This window comes from Coregonus lavaretus (assembly GCF_964263955.1).
Source record: "Coregonus lavaretus genome assembly, chromosome: 16".
NCBI lineage: Eukaryota > Metazoa > Chordata > Actinopteri > Salmoniformes > Salmonidae > Coregonus > Coregonus lavaretus.
The window spans coordinates 21,462,986-21,482,741 of NC_140003.1; the positions used below are offsets into that span (position 1 = coordinate 21,462,986).

Genomic DNA, 19,756 nt, shown 5'->3' on the forward strand with positions numbered 1-19,756 from the left:
ACCTACCACCTCTGATACTTCGCCCTCATTCACTTCCATTTCTCGTCCTGTCTTCAACTTTCTACCATTCTGGTTTAACAAACCATCTCCCTTTCTTACACAATTTTTAACCGACTCAAACTCACCCTCTTCCTCCCACTCTCTCTTAGAACTCCTCTGCCTCTCTTTTTCTCTCCATTCCTCCTCGGTATTCCAAGTATAAGTCTCCTTGTGATAATACTGCACTTCTCATGACATACAGTACCAGTCAAGAGTTTGGACACACCTACTCATTTAAGGGTTTTTCTTTATTTTGACTATTTTCTACATTGTAGAATAATAGTGAAGACATCAAACCTATGATGTTACGGATACAGATATCCTGTATGTGTTTTTCCTCTCCTTCTGCCCTAATCACAGGTGTCCTTTGTGTTCCTGATTGGAGGTCATTGGTGTGTCCTACCTGTCAGTCATCAGTTCCTCTGCTGATTGCTGAGGCGGACCAATCAGTGGCCATTTCTCCTGACTGCACCACCTGTTTCTGGTTTTCATTACCCAATCACATCGCACATCCCCTTGTTTTAAAAGCCAGTCAGTTGTGTTTTCTGACAGAGATGCTTTTTGTTTGTGAGTATGGATACTGTGGTGTCTTGTTTTTTTTTGTGTATGTACTCATTTGCTGTTTACTCCATATGTTAACTATGTTGTTTGTTCCTGGGAAAAGGGGATTTTTAGCAAGTCACCCTTGGGCATACCCTACTTGTAGGAAAACTTTGTCTAAAAACACTAGTTAGACCTGAGCGGACCGCCCACTGTATTTTTGTGTAGTAAGCCTAGCGGTTCTTGAGGCAGGCAAGATCAGTTTAGTTTTTTTTAACATTATTGTTTCATTCCTTGGGTCCTGCTCAGCCCCTTTTCCCCAAACCGTTTACCGTGTGTTTATAATAAACATATTGTGTTTGACGGTAGCATTTGGTTGTCGGCGTATTTTGTTCTCACGGTTCCTTGTCAATATTCTAATTTGCATGAGTTATGTTACGGGTCTCTTTTCCATCCACCCTAGACTATTAAAGCCACGGTTCATAACATATGAAATAACACATGGAATCATGTAACCAAAAAAAGTGTTAAATATATTATCTACATTTGAGATTCTTCAAATAGCCACCCTTTGCCTTGATGACAGCTTTGCACACTCTTGGCATTCTCTCAACCAGCTTCACCTGGAATGCTTTTCCAACCATCTTGAAGGAGTTCCCACATATGCTGAGCACTTGTTGGCTGCTTTTCCTTCACTCTGCGGTCCAACTCATCCCAAACCATCTCAACTGGGTTGGGTGATTGTGGAGGCCAGGTCATCTGATGCAGCACTCCATCACTCTCCTTCTTGGTCAAATATTCCTTACACAGCCTGGAGGTGTGTTGGGTCATTGTCCTGTTGAAAAACAAATGATAGTCCCACTAAGCCCAAACCAGATGGGATGGCGTATCGCTGCAGAATGCTGTGGTAGCCATGCTGGTTAAGTGTGCTTTGAATTCTAAATAAATCACAGACCGTGTCACCAGCAAAGCACCCCCACACCATAACACCTCCTCCTCCATGCTTTACGGTGGGAACTACACATGCAGAGATCATCCGTTCACCCACACCACGTCTCACAAAGACACAGCGGTTGGAACCAAAAATCTCAAATTTGGACTCCAGACCAAAGGACACATTTCCACCGGTCTAATGTCTGTTGCTCTTGTTTCTTGGCCCAAGCAGGTTTCTTCTTAATATTGGTGTTCTTTAGTAGTGGTTTCTTGAAGGCCTGATTCACACAGTCCCCTCTGAACAGTTGATGTTGAGATGTATCTGTTACTTGAACTATGTGAATCATTTATTTGGACTGCAATTTCTGAGGCTGGTAACTCTAATGAACTTATCCTCTGCAGTGGAGGTAACTCTGGATCTTCCATTCCTGTGGCAGTCCTCATGAGAGTCAGTTTCATCACAGCGCTTGATGGTTTTTGCGACTGCACTTGAAACTTTCAAAGTTCTTGAAATGTTCTGTATTGACTGACCTTCGTGTCTTAAAGTAATGTTGGACTGTCATTTCTCTTTGCTCATTTGAGCTCTTCTTGCCATAATATGGACTTGGTCTTTTACCAAATAGGGCTATCTTCTGTTTACTCCCCACCCCCCACCTTGTCACAACACAACTGATTGGCTCAAATGCATTAAGGAGGAAAGAAATTCCACAAATTAACTTCTAAGGCACACCTGTTAATTGAAATGCATTCCAGGTGACTACCTCATGAAGCTGGTTGAGAGAATGCCAAGAGTGTGCAAAGCTGTCATCAAGGCAAAGAGTGGCAATTTGAAGAATCTCAAATGTAGATAATATATTTTTTATATACACTTTTTGGTTACTACATGATTCCATATGTGTTAATCATAGTTTTTATGTTTTCACTATTATTCTACAATGTAAAAATTAAGAAAAACCATTGAATGAGTAGGTGTGTCCAAAGTTTTGACTGGTAGTGTACATCTTGTTCTTTCCTTGTCAAGGGACGCCATTTAACAGGCTGTCACAATCAGCACGAACCCCTTGGGATGTAGCGCACAACAGTGCATCCCACTTGTAAAGCAGTTGCTTCGTCTTGAAGTTCTTTTTTAAATTTTTTCCATTTCCATGTATTATTTTATTATGTCATCATTACATTTACATTTACATCTTATCTAGAGCGACTTACAAATTGGTGCATTAATCTTATGATAGCCAGTGGGACAACCACTTTACAATTATTATTTTTTATTATTTGATGTATTATTTGTTGTATTTGTCTTTTTTTGTCTTTTTTTTGTGGGGGTGGGGTGGGGGGGGTAGAACAGTTTTGACTGGGCTGAGCGGGAACTGTGCTTCCGCAGAGGTAGGGGGACCAGCAGACCAGAGGTGGAAGAACGCAATGCCCTCGTTTGGGTGTAGGGACTGATCAGAGCCTGAAGGTAAGGATGTGCCGTTCCCCTCACAGCTCCGTAGGCAAGCACCATGGTCTTGTAGCAGATGCCTAGCTTCAACTGGAAGCCAGTGGAGTGTGCGGAGGTGCGGGGTGACGTGAGAGAACTTGGGAAGGTTGAACACCAGACGGGCTGCAGCGTTCTGGATGAGTTGTAGGGGTTTAATGGCACAGGCAGGGAGTCCAGCCAACAGCGAGTTGCAGTAATCCAGACGGGAGATGACAAGTGCCTGGATTAGGACCTGTGCCGCTTCCTGTGTAAGGTAGGGTCATACTCTGCGAATGTTGTAGAGCATGAACCTACAGGATCGGGTCACCGCTTTGATGTTAGCTGAGAACGACAGGGTGTTGTCCAGGGTCACGCCAAGGTTCTTTGCACTCTGAGAGGAGGACACAACGGAGTTGTCAACCGTGACGGCGACATCATGGAGCGGGCAGTCCTTCCCCGGGAGGAAGAGCAGCTCCGTCTTGCCGAGGTTCAGCTTGAGGTGGTGATCCGACATCCACACTGATATATCTGCCAGACATGCAGAGGTACGATTCGCCACCTGGTTATCGGAAGGGGGAAAGGAGAAGATTCATTGTGTGTCGTCTGCGTAGCAATGATAGGAGAGACCATGTGAGGATATGACAGAGCCAAGTGACTTGGTGTATAGAGAGAATAGGAGAGGGCCTAGAACTGAGCCCTGGGGGACACCAGTGGTGAGAGCACGTGGTGCGGAAACAGATTCTCGCCACGCCACCTGGTAGGAGCGACCTGTCAGGTAGGACGCAATCCAAGAGTGAGCCACGCCGGAGATGCCCAACTCGGAGAGGGTGGAAAGGAGGATCTGATGGTTCACAGTATCAAAGGCAGCAGATAGGTCTAGAAGGATGAGAGCAGAGGAGAGAGAGTTAGCTTTAGCAGTGCGGAGAGCCTCCGTGACACAGAAAAGAGCAGTGTCAGTTGAATGACCAGTCTTGAAACCTGACTGGTTTGGATCAAGAAAGTCATTCTGAGAGCGATAGCAGGAGAGTTGGCTATAGACGGCACGCTCAAGAGTTTTGGAGAGAAAAGAAAGAAGGGATACTGGTCTGTAGTTGTTGACATCGGAGGGATCGAGTGTAGGTTTTTTGAGGAGGGGTGCAACTCTCGCTTTCTTGAAGATGGAAGGGACATAGCCAGCGGACAAGGATGAGTTGATGAGCGAGGTGAGGTAAGGGAGAAGGTCTCCGGAAATGGTCTGGAGAAGAGAGGAGGGGATAGGGTCAAGCGGGCAGGTTGTTGGGCGGCCGGCCGTCACAAGTCGCAAGATTTCATCTGGAGAGAGAGGGGAGAAAGAAGTCAAAGCATAGGGTAGAAGGAGGGATCATCAGATCCCTCTTATTTTTGATATATATGTGTATATATATATATATATATATATATATATATATATATATATATATATATATTAACAGTAACATGTAAAACAGAACAGCCAGAGGGATTGCACCAAAAAATAAGGAATAGAAAAAAAAAGAAAAAATCCACATTATATCAAATCAAATACAGATGTGGGTAGGTTTCTGCGGTCCTATTGCCAGGACTGGCAGGGGGAGTGGTCGGGTTTTATCCCCTGGGCACTCCGCCACTCCTCTACTAACCTTACTCCTTTCCAGTGTGTGTTAGGTTATCAGCCGGTCCTGGCACCTTGGCATCAGAGCCAGATCGAGGCTCCTGCGGTGGATGAGTGGTTTCGGCACTCGGAAGAGACCTGGAACGCTGCTCATGTACACCTGCAGCGGGCCACCGGGTCTGGCTCTCGACCAGAAACCTGCCCCTTCGCCTGCCTCTCGACTTGCTCTCGACCGGAAACCTGCCCCTTCGCCTGCCCTGCCGGAAACTGGGTCGGCGGTTTGTGGGGCCATTTAAAGTCCTGAGGAGATTAAACAAGTTTTGTTATAGGTTACAGCTTCCTCTTAATTACCGTATTAACCCCTCGTTCCATGTGTCTCTCCTCAGGCCGGTAGTAGCTGGTCCACTCCAGGAGTCTGAGGTATGGGAAGTTCCTCCGCCCCCACTGGACATCGAGGGGGCACCGGCGTACTCGGTCCGTTCCATCCTGGATTCGAGGCGTCGGGTGGGGGGCCTGCGGTTTGTCATGGAGTGGAAGGGGTACGGTCCAGAGGAACGGTGCTGGGTCTCTAGGAGGGACATCCTCGATCCCTCCATGTTGAGGGATTTCCACCGTAGTCATCCGACTCGCCCTGCTACGCGTCCTCCTGGCCGTCCCCGAGGCCGGGGTCGGCGCACGGCTGGGGCCGCGCATCAAGGGGGGGGGGTACTGTCATGGATTCAGCCGAGGCTGCCCCTCCTCCTTGCTCGGGCAGGCTTCGGCGTTCGTCGTCACCGGAGTACTAGCTACTACCGATCCATGTATCTATGTTTGACTTGTTTTGTCTTCATTGGTCACACCTGTTTCCCATCATGTAGTTATGTCTTCCCTATTTAACCCTCTGTCTCACACTGTGTGTTGTGCATGTTTGTTCATGTTTTGGTTGTCGTTAGTGTGCGGGTTTATTCCTTCCCTGCGCGGAGGTTTTGTTCTTACTTTTACCTACGAGTAATGTACGTTTTTTGATTAGCTCTGTGTCCTGCGCCTGACTTCGCCGACCGCATTACACTGACGCCTTGACAAAAATAACGCAAACTGGATGGAATATGGGGTAAAATGCACCAAATTATTTTTTAATCTTCAACATAGGAATGCTACCAAAAATAATTTAATGAAACTGGTTACAATTGACGGAGTAACCCATGATTCACCAAATTATATTTTGAAGGAGGAAACAAGGTACTTTAAGCATATGTTTTTGTTTCAGTCGCCTCCATCTCCTCTAACTGAAGCTAATTGTAGAGATTTTTTTTCTATTGATAATGTAAAATTAACAGCCAAACAGAAAGACTCATGTGAAGGTGAAATTACAGAGGAGGAACTTCTGAATGCAATTAAAGACTTTAAGTCCGGGAAAACTCCAGGGTTGGATGGCATACCAGTCGAAGTATACCAAACCTTTTTTGATATACTAAGAGGACCGTTATTAGCATGTTTGAACCACTCCTATGTAAATGGTAGATTATCAGACACTCAAGAAGAAGGCCTGATCTCATTATTACTGAAACAGGATACAAGTGGAAAATATAAAGATCAAGTCCATTTAAAACATTGGAGGCCCCTTACACTTCAGTGTAAATTCTAGCAAAAAAATAGCGCATAGAATTAAAAAGGTATTGTCGGATATTATTAATTCTAATCAGACAGGTTTTTTACATGGAAGATACATTGGAGATAATATAAGGCAAGTATTGGAAACAATAGAACATTATGGAAAATCTGAGAAACCAGGCCTGCTATTCATAGCAGACTTCGAAAAGGCATTTGATAAAGTGCGACTTGGGTTTATATATAAATGCCTGGAGCATTTCAATTTTGGTGAATCTCTTATAAAATGGGTCAAAATCATGTATAGTAACCCTAGGTGTAAAATAGTAAATAATGGCTATTTCTCCAAAAGTTTTAAACTGTCAAGAGGAGTGAAACAAGGTTGTCCACTATCGGCATATCTATTTATTGTGGCCATCGAGATGTTAGCTATTAAAATCAGATCCAACAATAATATCAGGGGATTAGAAATCCAGGGCTTAAAAACAAAGGTGTCATTGTACGCTGATGATTCATGTTTTCTTTTAAATCCACAACTAGAATCACTCCACAGCCTCATAGAGGATCTAGACACATTTTCTAACCTCTCTGGATTATAACCAAATTATGACAAATATACTATATTATGTATTGGATCAATAGAAAATAATTTTTTTACATTGCCATGTAGTTTACCAATAAAATGGTCAGATGGTGATGTGGATATACTCGGAATACATATCCCAAAGGAAATAAATGATCTCACTTCAATAAATTATAATAGAAAGTTAGCAAAAATAGATAAAATCTTGCTACCATGGAAAGGTGGGTGCCTGTCAATTTGTGGAAAAATCACCCTGATTAACTCTTTAGTATTATCCCAGTTTACCTATTTGCTTATGGTCTTGCCTACACCTAGCAAACAAAAATATTCCATTTTATTTGGAACGGCAAGCCAGACAAAATTAAACGGACCTATTTATATAATGAATATGAATTCGGAGGACAGAAATTATTAAATATTAAAGCATTAGACCTATCACTAAAAGCTTCAGTCATACAAAAGTTATACTTAAATCTGAACTGGTTCTCTAACAAATTAGTAAGATTGTCTCACCCAATGTTCAAGAAGGGCCTTTTTCCCTTTATTCAGATTACAACCACTCACTTTCAGTTATTTGAAAAGGAAATAATCTCCCAGATATCACTATTTTTAAAACAAGCCATAGAAAGTTTGCAATTTCAATTTAATCCTCCAGAAATGACAGAACAAATAATGCAACAAATATTGTGGTTAAACTCAAATATACTAATTGACAAAAAAACTTTTTTTTTGACAATATGTTTAAAAAAGGTATAATCTTTATAAATGATATCATCGGTAGGACTGGTGGAGTTATGTCGCACATGCAGCTAATAAAAACATATGGAAATGTCTGCTCTACCCAAAATTACAACCAAATAATTGCAGCCTTACCACAAAAATGGAAGAGGAAAGTGGAAGGAGGAGAAAGTAATGAACTTGTCTGTCTGCCTTGCATTAAAGAACATAATTGGTTAAGGAAAACTGTGATAAATAAAAAAGTATATCAGTTTCATTTAAGGACCAAAGGATTGACAGCCGTCCCATATAAATTGCAAAATAGTTGGGAAGAGATTTTTGACGTACCGATCCCATGGCATAGTGTTTATGAACAGATACGCAAAACGACACCGGATTCAAAACTTAGAATCTTTCAATTTCAATTATTATATAAAATTCTTGCTACCAATAGAATGTTATTTATATGGGGGATACAATCTTCCCAGCTCTGCAGATTTTGCTGCGAAGAGACAAAATCATTAGATCATTTGTTTTGGTACTGTCCATTTGTAGCTTGTTTTTGGACACAGGTCCAGGAATGGCTAAAGGATTGCAATATTTACCTGGAGCTAACCCTGCAGATAGCACTACTGGGTTATCTGAAAAGTCATAGTCAATCGATCAATAACATAATAATACTATTAGCAAAAATGTTTATTTTCAATTCACAATCTGTAGAAACAATGAGAATAGAAAGGTTCAGAACTTTTGTAAGACATCACAGTACAGTTGAAATATATATGGCAAATAGAAATCCTATATGGATGGTGTTAAAAGATAGATGGGAGGTGTTGAATGGAATTGAAGGATGGGACTAATAACAACTAACAACAAACAATAACAAGATAACTAATAATGTAGGCACGCTGTGTCCATAATAAGTGTATGGGTTGTAGGTTGGGAGCTTTTGTGAAGGAGCACAGTTAGAAAGATATGGCATATAGAAGCAAACCGGATGGACATCATGAAAATGATCGGAGAGGTTGAGAGTAGATGAAGTTCAGGAGAAAGAACAAACAAAATGTAATTATTGTAAAATTGACTGTGTCCATAAAATGTAGATAGTGGGTATGGGCTGGAAGTAGAGGCCTAGGTGTTGTTGTTCTGGGGAAAGGGTGGCGGGGTTGGAAAGTAATAAAGGGGAATATATATATATTTTTAAAGTATATGTATGTATGTATGTGGGTGTGTATATGTGTGTGTATGTGTGTATATGTATATGTCTATGTATGTGTGTATGTGTAAATATATATATATATAAACATGGGGGATTGGAAGTGATGCTATTGTTTCAGAGAGGCAGGTAGTTATCCCTTCTTTATAGCCTCTTGAAAGGTTTCAAGTAAGAATTGTGCTATTTCTTCAGAGAAGGTTTTGTAAAATTCAGAGGTTAATCCATCACAAGCTGGAGATGTGTTATTTTTTAATTGAGCAACCCCATATTGGATGTCCATAATGGATAAATCTTCACAACAAGACCGATTGAATTCTTCACTAACAAAGTTAACATTCTCTATAGAATCAAGGAGATCCTTTATCTAAGGAGTAAAGATTCTCATAAAACTGTGGTAAAATCTGATACCAACTCTCTATCCTCAGAGGTTACCCCATTAATCTTACATTTCCGAAGTTTGTTGAGTTCCCCTCTCCTCTTTTCCAAATTAAAAAAGTATCTACTGTTCTTTTCGCCTTTTTCAAGCCATTGTTTTCTGGATCTTATGAAGGCTCCTCTAGCCTTTTCCTCATAAAATGTATCTAGTTGATTCTGTAAATCATTCAATTTAGCTTTTTCATTAAGATCAAGATGCTCAATCTCTGTGATATCAACAATTTTCTTAGAGAGCTCAGCTACCTCACATCTCCTTCTTAAAGCAAGCCGTTTCCCGTAAGTAATACAGGCAGAGCGGATTTTAAATTTCAGCAGTTCCCAATATTTCCCATATTCTGAATTAGAGGTAGCTAAATTCCAGTAAACAGAAATTAGATTCTTAATCACATTTTTTAAATCATCATGCAATAACAATGAGTTATTCAATTTCCAATAACCACCAGAGTATTTCTTATCATCAATACTGCACATTCTCACAGTCAGCCATATGACTTTATGATCCGTCAGGACTGCAGGCAGTATTTTTACCTCTACAGTGTCACGGTTTCGGCCGAGGCGGCTCCTTCTCCTTGTTCGGGCAGGCTTCGGCGGTCGTCGTCTCCGGAGTACTAGCTGCCACCGTTCGATGTTTCATGTTTGATTGGTTTTGTCTGTTTGTTACACCTGTTCATTGTTAAGTGTTCATTAGGCACCCTATTTAGTTATCTTGTGTTTGGTCAGGTGTTGTGTGTAATTGTTCGATGGCACGTGTAGATGTTGGTCCGCTGTTCTGTGCTCTCTGTATTTTCGTTTTGTTTGAGAGAGTCCTGCACGTTGTGCGCATTTACTTTGGACAGTCCAGTGTGTGCTTGTTTCGCCTGTGGCCTGTTGGCTTGTACTGTCGGACTTCACTAAAGACATCTGTTTTTTGAATCTCTGTGTCCTGCGTGTGATTCCACGTTCCCTCTACACTCAACCCTGACATACAGTGTTGGGCTCAAGACTAGATGTTATCACCCACAAGTCAATTCTTGATTGTAGTGAATGATCTCTATTACTCCATGTGTACTGTTTCTCTCCAGGGTTTTTAACTCTCCATGTGTCAATTAAGTCCAGGCTTTGGCAGAAATTCACCAATTTGTTCACAGCAATGTTAAGCCTATGGGGCAATCTATCAGTCTCATTATAATAAACCATGTTAAAATCCCCACCAACTATAATCTGACTGGATGGATATTTTCTCAGAAGACTTTTAAGAATTTCCTCAATTTCCTCTAGAAGGAAGTTATTTGGAGGACTAGAACAGTATCCATATACATTACACAACACAAATAATCTGTCCATGTGGTTGATGACCGCTACTAGCCAATGTCCATTGGTGTCCATTTGAGTAAAAAAAAATGTCCCTTTGAAATTGTGTGCTAAAATTGCAACCGCAACTGAATGATTAGTTCCGTGGGCCAAGAAAATTTCACTACCCCACTGATTTGAATGTGTTTCTTGAACGAATACAAGATCTGCGTTGCAGTCCTTACAAAACAAAACAAAAGTTTTCCTCTTCAACAGGTTTCGTATCCCCCTGGCATTGATTGACATAAACTTCAAATCCATATATACAAAATAGAAAGGAAAATCCTACACAATCTCAACTCTACCGTCTCTATAAAAGGTGCTTCATATATGTATTAACTTGTAAACCATAACACCAGAATTCAAAACTAGAACGCTCAGTTTGTTGTGTGGAATGGGCCACATGTAAGCCTACCGGCGTAGCAAATCAACCCAGTCAAATGTATTTTCCGTCTGCGAAAAAGGCTCTGATTCCCCTGTAGTATGCACCCCTTCCTTGATTTTCGGGCCTGTTGGACGAGAGGCCACAACTTTGCCTTTGCTGCCTTGTTTTCTGCAGTCATGTCCTCACCGAATCAAATTTTTCTCTCTTTTAGAAAGGCACTTTCCTTTGCTTTCTTCCAAACTGCATCTCTCGCTGTGCGGAAAGCGAACTGGATGATGATCGAGCGGCTGCCGATGGGATCTTGCTTCTTCCCAATACGATGAGCGACATCCACAGCCATATCCATATATTTTTCGGGGAAGTACGGAGCCACACAGTTACAGATGTCACTTACTATGCGCTTCACATTCTCACCCTGGTCCTCGGGGACACCGTAAAGCCGTAGCCCCCACCTTCTCCGGTATCGCTTTGCTTCCAACAAGCACTCTTGCATGTCGCCGATGGTCTTCTCCTGTGCAGTGCATTTATCAGAGGTTGCAGTGTTTGCACGTTTAAGCTCTTCTATACTCTCGTATACATGATTCAGAGAGGTCTCGAGGTCAACGATTTTTTATGTGTTTTCGCGTTCTTTTTCTCCAGACCATCGGCTCTTTTGTTTATCTTTGCAGTGACAGCTTCGATTATGTTGACCTGGAGTTCGCGCAAAGACAATTATTTCGGTGTCTTTTGGGTGCAGGACTATTGGCTGGAGTTTCTGAATCAACCGAATGTCCAGATTCCTCAATTTCTTCTCCTGAGGAGTCAGGTGGCGGTTTCTCTCCGGTGTATGAGTGGTCAGCTAGCAACTGCCTTCTCCTCCCTTTGCTCTTTCACACATTTTTTTCTTCCATTTTGCCAAGTTTCAGATCAAATTAGCGGTCTACTGAGCGTTGTTCTCTGTTGTGTTTACTATAAACCGGGTTTTGTTTCATTTAAGTACATTTGAGAGGGATAATAGTTAAGATTATTCGGAGCAAGATAAAATCCCATCTGCACTCGCCGCCATCTTCTCGTGTCTTCATCAGATCCCTCTTTCTCCTCCTTTTTCTCTTCCGCAGCAGCAGGAGAAACGCCAGCTGCAGCAGACCCAGTAGCAGAAGGAGCTGCCACAGCACCACCTGCTGGCACTGAGGCCAATTTAGAGGGACCAGAGATTGACTTCATTGACGTCTTTTCCATTCAATACTTTGACAACCTTGTCTAGGCGCTCATCTTCGGCCTCGATTCCTACACTCCCCAAAATGGTCTTGATATTCTTGGAGGAGGGGCTGGTATTGCCACTGAGCACAGCCAGGAGGTAAGCGGACACGTAACGCATTTTTAAGTCTAAACAGACACGAAACGTGGTCACGCTGAATTTTCCGGAAAAGCCTTGATGTTTTTCTTTATCAGTCGCTACCGCCACACTTTTCAATTTCAAACAAGCGCGCTCTCTTTCTCCCCGTTCAACCATCCGTTCTGTTCATTATTGTTGTCCGGCCAAATATCAAATGAAAACATTTGTTCCTCTATACAAAGCAAAGAAAATAGGCAACACAGTTGGGAAAAATATGTAACACATCATTATGTTATGTTACGTGAAATCGCCCTAAGAATTATTTTGGAAATGATGGTTTCTAGTTACATACCATGTTAAGTTCCTATTAGACTAAATCAAAAGCCAAACCAAAGAGACAACATTTTACTTTTTGTTATTAGAAAATGTAAATGCTTTTGTGGGAAAAAACCTGGCTTCTCTTCAGCCATTCACAAAAGCTTGCAGCCTCAGCTAACTTTCACACACTGGAAATTACCCAATCCTCACAATGCTACATAAGCCTACTATATTCACACACACTAACACCAGTGTTTGGATTTCTGTACCAATTTAACTATGTCAATTAGGATTCCCAAGCACCAGTGCCCTCTTGCTTTGACTGCCAAGGCCTGCATTAGGTGTCTTGTGAATGGTGCTCCACTGTCTATGTTAGAGCCAAGTGATAACTTTTTTGTTTTACCCAAGTGTGACAGGCAGCAGAGCTAAATAAAGACTCAAAGATTATGGCCATGAGAGAATAGGAGCAATCCACGATCCAAATAAACCTAAAACAAAATGTTCCGCACCCCAGCACTGCTTTTCTATGCTGTTTTTGCCACTTGTTGGAGTCAGATGAAGATGTTGGAGAGGAGTGCTGTTATAATTGGAAATATGTTATCGGGAGGCTGGCCAGCCAGTTCCTCTTTGCATTTCATACAGAGTGCATCTGCAGCAGAGAATCCCTCAATGCTGAACCGGTCAATCTAACAATCCCACCCTTTCCAAAGGGATTATTTCTTCAGCAAGGCTGCCACCCTTAGTTTACGTTTTGGGAATGCTGATAAGAGGGACTGCTCTCTCTCTCAAAAAACATGTGTTCACGACAAGTCAGCGTCTGATTGATGGCCATCCACTTCCACGATATGCAGTACCAGTCAAAAGGTTGGACACACCTACTCATTCCAGGGTTTTTCTTTATTTGTTCTATTTTCTACATTGTAGAATAATAGTGAAGACAACAAAACTATGAAATAACACATATGGAATTATGTAGTAACCAAAAAATCAAATAATATTTTATATTTGAGATTCTTCAAAGTAGCCACCCTTTCGTTGATGACAGCTTTGCACACTATTGGCATTCCCTCAACCAGCTTCATGAGGTAGTCACTTGGAATGCATTTCAATTGACAGGTGTGCCTTGTTAAAAGTTAATTTGTGGAATTTCTTTCCTTCTTACTGCATTTGAGACAATCAGTTGTGTTGTGACAAGGTAGGGGTGGTATACAGAAGATAGCCATATTTGGTTAAGAGACCAAGTCCATATAATGGCAAGAACAGCTCAAATAAGCAAAGAGAAACGACAGTCCGTCATTACTTTAAGACATGACATTTCAAGAACTTTGAAAGTTTCTTCAAGTGCATTCGCAAAAACCATCACGCGTGATGATGGAACTGGCTCTCATGAGGACCGCCACAGGAAAGGAAGACCCAGAGTTACCTCTGCTGCAGAGGATAAGTTCATTAGAGTTAACTGCACCTCAGATTGCAGCCCAAATAAATGTAACAGACACATCTCAACATCAGACTGCGTGAATCAGGCCTTCATGGTCGAATTGCTGCAAAGAAAGTACTACTAAAGGACACCAAAAAGAAGAAGAGACTTGCTTGGGCCAAGAAACACGAGCAATGGACATTAGACCAGTAGAAATCTGCCCTTTTGTCTGATGAGTCCAAATTTGAGATTTTGGGTTCCAAACGTTGTGTCATTGTGAGACGCAGAGTAGGTGAACGGATGATCTCTGCATGTGTAGTTCCCAAGTGAAGCATGGAGGAGGTGTTATTGTGTGGGGGTGCTTTGCTGGTGAAACTGTCAGTAATTTATTTAGAATTCAAGGCACACTTAACCATCATGGCTACCACAGCATTCTGCAGCGATACGCCGTCCCATCTGGTTTGCGCTTAGTGCGACTATCATTTGTTTTTCAACAGGACAATGACCCATCACACCTCCAGGCTGTGTAAGGGATATTTGACCAAGAAGGAGAGTGATGGAGTGCTGCATCAGATGACCTAGCCTCCACAATCACCCGACTTCAATCCAGTTGAGATGGTTTGGGATGAGTTGGACCGCAGAGTGAAGGAAAAGCATCCAACAAGTGCTCAGCATATGTGAGAACTCCTTCAAGACTGTTGGAAAAGCATTCCAGGTGAAGCTGGTTGAGAGAATGCCAAGAGTGTGCAAAGCTGTCATCAAGGCAAAGGGTGGCTGCTTTGAAGAATCTCAAATATAAAATATATTTTCATTTGTTTAACACTTTATTTCGTTACTACATGATTCCATATGTGTTATGTCATAGTTTTGATGTCTTCACTATTATTCTACAATGTAGAAAATAGTAAAAATAAAGAAAAACCCTGGAATGAGTAGGTGTGTCCAAACTTTTGACTGTACAATCCACAGAGCAGGCCAGGTGTCAGATTTATGTTTGCTTTTATGTGTCAGCATTATTCTGTAGACTCTGAGGCCCCAAAGACAGTAAATATCCCAGATCTGAGGGTGTATCTTTACATTCTTTACTCCTGCGGTCTGGTAATGGTCTGGACCCACTCCGACCGCCTGGTGTGACTGTGGCTCCAGACGTGATGTGGGACTGAGGGATAGGAGTTTATCACTCTTTTGCCCCCAGCTTGGCCCCCTTATTCAGAGGAAGTATGGATGTGAAACCACCTGCCGTTCCCTGCCCTATATCTCACAAACACACAAGCACACACACACACAAACACACACACAGACACACACACTTTCCATGCTTTGAGGGGATGGACATCCGGCACAGCAATCTGCTTATTTTGGTCCAGGAGTGGAACCCACTTTCTACTGAATGTTCTGGTTGGCTTTATTTTACAAAACATTGTGATGGACTCAAGGGGTATGGAGAACACATATTTTCCTAAGGCAGGGTTATTTACCATCTCTTCTGTGATTGTTTTTACAGATGGAGGTAATTACTGTATGTCCCAGCTATGCCCATGCAGTTAGGACAAGCTCCGGTGACATCCGCTCTCTCTACATCTTGTCACACACACAGACACACAGACACACACACACACACACACACACAGACACACACAGACACAGACAAAGACACATACACACAAAATGAAAACCCATGCTGGAAAGTAATCTATAGAAGCTTGTATCCATGAAGAAAAACCTTTAGAGACTGAAAGTGCTATGCTAGGTACTTTTCCCTGTATATACTATTCCCAATGCTTTGAGTCCCAATGTAAGGAATCAATGTCCTCCTGTTTCGGTGAAAAACTACAGTGCTATGAAAAAGTATTTGCCCCCTTTCTAATTTTCTCTACTTTTGCATATTTGTGATACTGAATGTTATCAGATCTTCAACCAAAACCTAATATTAGATAAAGGAAACATAAGTGAACAAATAACACAACAATTACATATTTATTTCATTTATTTCATCAACAAAGATATGCAACACCCAATTCCCCTGTGTGAAAAAGTAATTGCCCCCTTACACTCAATAACTGGTTGTGCCACCTTTAGCGGCAATGACTCCAACCAAATTGTTGATCAGTCTCTCACGTCGCTGTGGAGGAATTTTGGCCCACTCTTCCATGCAGAACTGCTTTAACTCAGTGACGTGTGGGTTTTCAAGCATGAACTGCTCGTTTCAAGTCCTGCCACAACATTGTGGTCCTCTGTAGCTCAATTGGTAGAGCTTGGCGCTTTTAACGCCAGGATAGTGGGTTCGATCCCCGGGACCACCCATACGTAAAAATGTATGCACACACGACTGTAAGTCGCTTTGGATAAAAGCGTCTGCTAAATGGCATATTATTATATTATCTCAATTGGGATTAGGTCTGGACTTTGACTAGGCCATTCCAAAACTTCCAATTTGTTGCTTTTTAGCTATTTTCATGTAGACTTGATTGTGTGTTTTGGATCATTGTCTTGCTGCATGACCCAGCTGCGCTTCAGCTTCAGCTCACAGACGGATGGTCTGACATTCTCCTGTAGAATTCTCTGATACAGAGCAGAATTCATGGTTCCTTCTATTAAGGCAAGTCGTCCAGGTCCTGAGGTAGCAAAGCATCCCCAAACCGTCACACCACCACCACCATGCTTGACCTTTGGAATGATGTTCTTACTGTGGAATGCAGAGTTTGGTTTTCGCCTGGCATTACTGGAACCAATTACTTTTTCACACTGGGGAATTGGGTGTTGCATAACTTTGTTTATGAAATAAATGAAATAAATATGTAATTGTTGTGTTATTTGTTCACTTATGTTCCCTTTATCTAATATTAGGTTTTGGTTGAAGATCTGATAACATTCAGTATCACAAATATGCAAAAGTAGAGAAAATTAGAAAGGGGGCAAATACTTTTTCATAGCACTGTAGGTTCTTTGGTCTCTCAAGATTACTGCTCCGAGGGATCCTATACTCTCAGTCTCAGTCATCTGTAGCAAGTCCTCTGGCCTGCAGGCTAGCAGGTAGAAATACCTGACTCCGACCACAACCTCAGTCTCTGGGGAGGTCACCTTCATCTCAGCCAACAGTCTGGAGAGGACAGAGAGAGATGTTAGATGTAATGTTAAATGATACCTTTACATTTTTACTAAATATACATTTTTTAACACGTTAACATTAACAGCACAACCAGCATCAAAAAGGCCTAGGGAGGTTATGGTGTGAGGGACCAACCTGTGGGTGATGTCTGTGGACAGTCTCCTGGGCTCCTCTGGGTCTTTCTTTAGCAGAGCCTGGTAGCTGGAGAAGGACTCTATCATGCCCATGTAGCTGGAAAGAGGCATTGGCCTCTTCACCCCAACCTGGTCTCAGAGTATTTCGTATTATTCTGTACGTAAAACCCAACAGCTTCATTTAGTATGATATGTTACGTTTGTATGGTATGTATTAATTTGTGGACGTCCTTCACCCATTTTGTATGGTATGTTACGAATTACAATTCTTATTATATCTTACGAATTTACAAAACGTACAATATATTACAAATTTGCAAGATGTATGATATGTTATGAATTCTAGCTAGGTGGCTAGGTTGCTAATGTTAGCTAGCTAGCTACCGTTAGCTAGGCTAGGGGTTATGGTTAAGTTTAGGAGTTAGGTTAAAGTGTTAGGTTTAGGGAAGGGTTAGCTAAAAGGGTTAAGGTTAGGGGAAGGGTTAGCTTACTATGTTATGTCTAGTCTATGAGACCTGGCTGTTCATCCACACACACTCCTGCCTAGACACAACCATTCAACACAGAATCAGCAATGAGTTAGTCTCGCAATGCAATCCTTCCAATTGTTGTTTATCACTCTACTGGAGGAAGCCTGGAAATCGAGGATAGCATTGAATTGTGAATCAATTCAACACTTAGTGTACATGGGAATACAGTAACAACAGGGGCAAATGTAACAGTGGATGCAATGGTCCTCAGGCCTCACCACTCTTTCTCTGTTTAGCGGATGGAGTCATAGGACTGTTTGTAGAGAGCCACAAAGTTGGGGCCCAGGCAGAGGTTACTATAGGGCAGGAGGGCAGCATAAAAATGATGAGATAAAAAAAGACAAATGCTGTTGAAAAAACACACAACAAATCTACTGTATGCATCAAAGATGTGCATTGTATTTAGTTTTTTGTTTGCATGTTTCCTACAGTGATTAGAATGGTACCTTTCCACTGTTTATGGATAATATACTTTTATTATATTCTCTAGAGTTGTCCAGACCTCCTTGCAGAATGTGTTGAGTTTGTGGTAGCAGTCTCCATATATAATTGAGCGGATAGAGACAGCCTTTAGGCTGCAGGATCCTATGGGCTTCCAGGAGGAACTGCAGCTGGTCAAACCAGTGGAAGGCAGTCATGGCTGTCTATAGACAGAGTCAAGAGAGACACAATGATCAGCAGCCGGATGCTGTCTATACAGAGACGAGAGAGACAAAAATCAGGGCTGCATAATACAGGCTATACTGAAGTTATTTGCTAGCCTAGTCTCAGATCTGTAAAGATATTTGCTAGCTTGGTACCAGATCTGTTTCTGCTCTATTGCCAACTCCTATAGTCATTGCCACAATAGAACTTGGCAAAACAGCACAAACTGATCGGGAACCAGGCTAGAATTCGCACACAACTTTGTGATTTGGTTTGGTTCCTGAGACAGTTCAGATGGCACTGTTCCAGAATAGTATTAGTAGTTGTAGCTTTTATGTTTGCTCACTAGAGGGAAATGTGCATGAGTTTGAGCAGACAAGGGTCCCATTGTTTGACTTGGCCCTTGTCCTAATTTCACTGTGTCCCCATCAACAAAGGACTTTAACCATACAGTCCCCTCTCCCATCACACTGTGGTTCTGTTATTTCAGGCAAGACTGTTCTGAGTGAGACGATCTTGGTAAATCCATGTCTATTCACCCTGAATAAAACTATTTTGTACCTACAAATCTAGTAAATCTACTTATTTACATTTACGTCATTTAGCAGACGCTCTTTTCCAGAGCGACTTACAGGAGCAATTAGGGTTAAGTGCCTTGCTCAAGGGCACATCGACAGATTTTTCACCTAGTCGGCTCGGGGATTAGAACCAGCGACCTTTCGGTTACTGGCACAACGGTCTTACCCACTAAGCTACCTGCTTATAAAACACTAATTCTATGACTGTAATGTAAAGAGAGTTTGAGTCCACATTAGTGTCACTCAAAACAAAACATGACTCTCCAGTCCAGTCCACCCTCCTCCTCCTTTCCTCTGGGGTTGGCTCTGAGGTGTTAGGGGCGGTGGCATGCTCCAGGGCCACCTCCAGCTGGGCAGGGCTCACGTCGGTCCCCACCATCGAGGAGAAGTGAGGGGCCAGGAGCATGGTGCCTTGACCCGACCCACAGCCTACATCTACTGCCAGGTCAAAGGGCTGCACGCCCCTCTGTCAAACAGGACACATCACCATCACACACATGTATGAGACATCGTTAGTACATGTGCACATTTTTTAAGGCAGGAGAATGTCAATAGACCATCTTTATCTGCTGCAAAAACATGAAAAAGCCGGAACGAAGCATGCATTGTTATAATTCTGTAATGTATTGCAATAATATTTGTCATTGTAACTATTTTACGTCCACAGAAGACTGTAACCATATAATCTGAGCATGCATAATCCATTATATTTAATTTAGGAAAAACAACAGTCTGTATAATGTGTAACAGGTGTATGCCACGCCTACCTTTTTCTTCAGGAAGTACATGACCTCTTCAATGAGCTGAGACGAGGGAGAGACTCTGTATTTCCAGTAGGAGGTAGCATGCTCCTTACCTTCAAACGGACGATTGGCCAT

The 19,756-nt window shown here is 42.1% G+C and overlaps 1 pseudogene across 1 annotated transcript; it reads right to left on the bottom strand.

Moving 5' to 3' along the window:
* Nucleotides 1-12,009: 12,009 nt before the first annotated feature.
* Nucleotides 12,010-19,756, bottom strand: LOC311143433 (annotated as a pseudogene). Its single transcript has 8 exons — nucleotides 19,646-19,756; nucleotides 19,156-19,344; nucleotides 18,158-18,299; nucleotides 17,874-17,977; nucleotides 17,659-17,668; nucleotides 17,127-17,254; nucleotides 16,867-16,982; nucleotides 12,010-12,197 (listed from the first exon to the last, which is right to left on the bottom strand). The product of its transcript is annotated as an uncharacterized misc_RNA (transcript).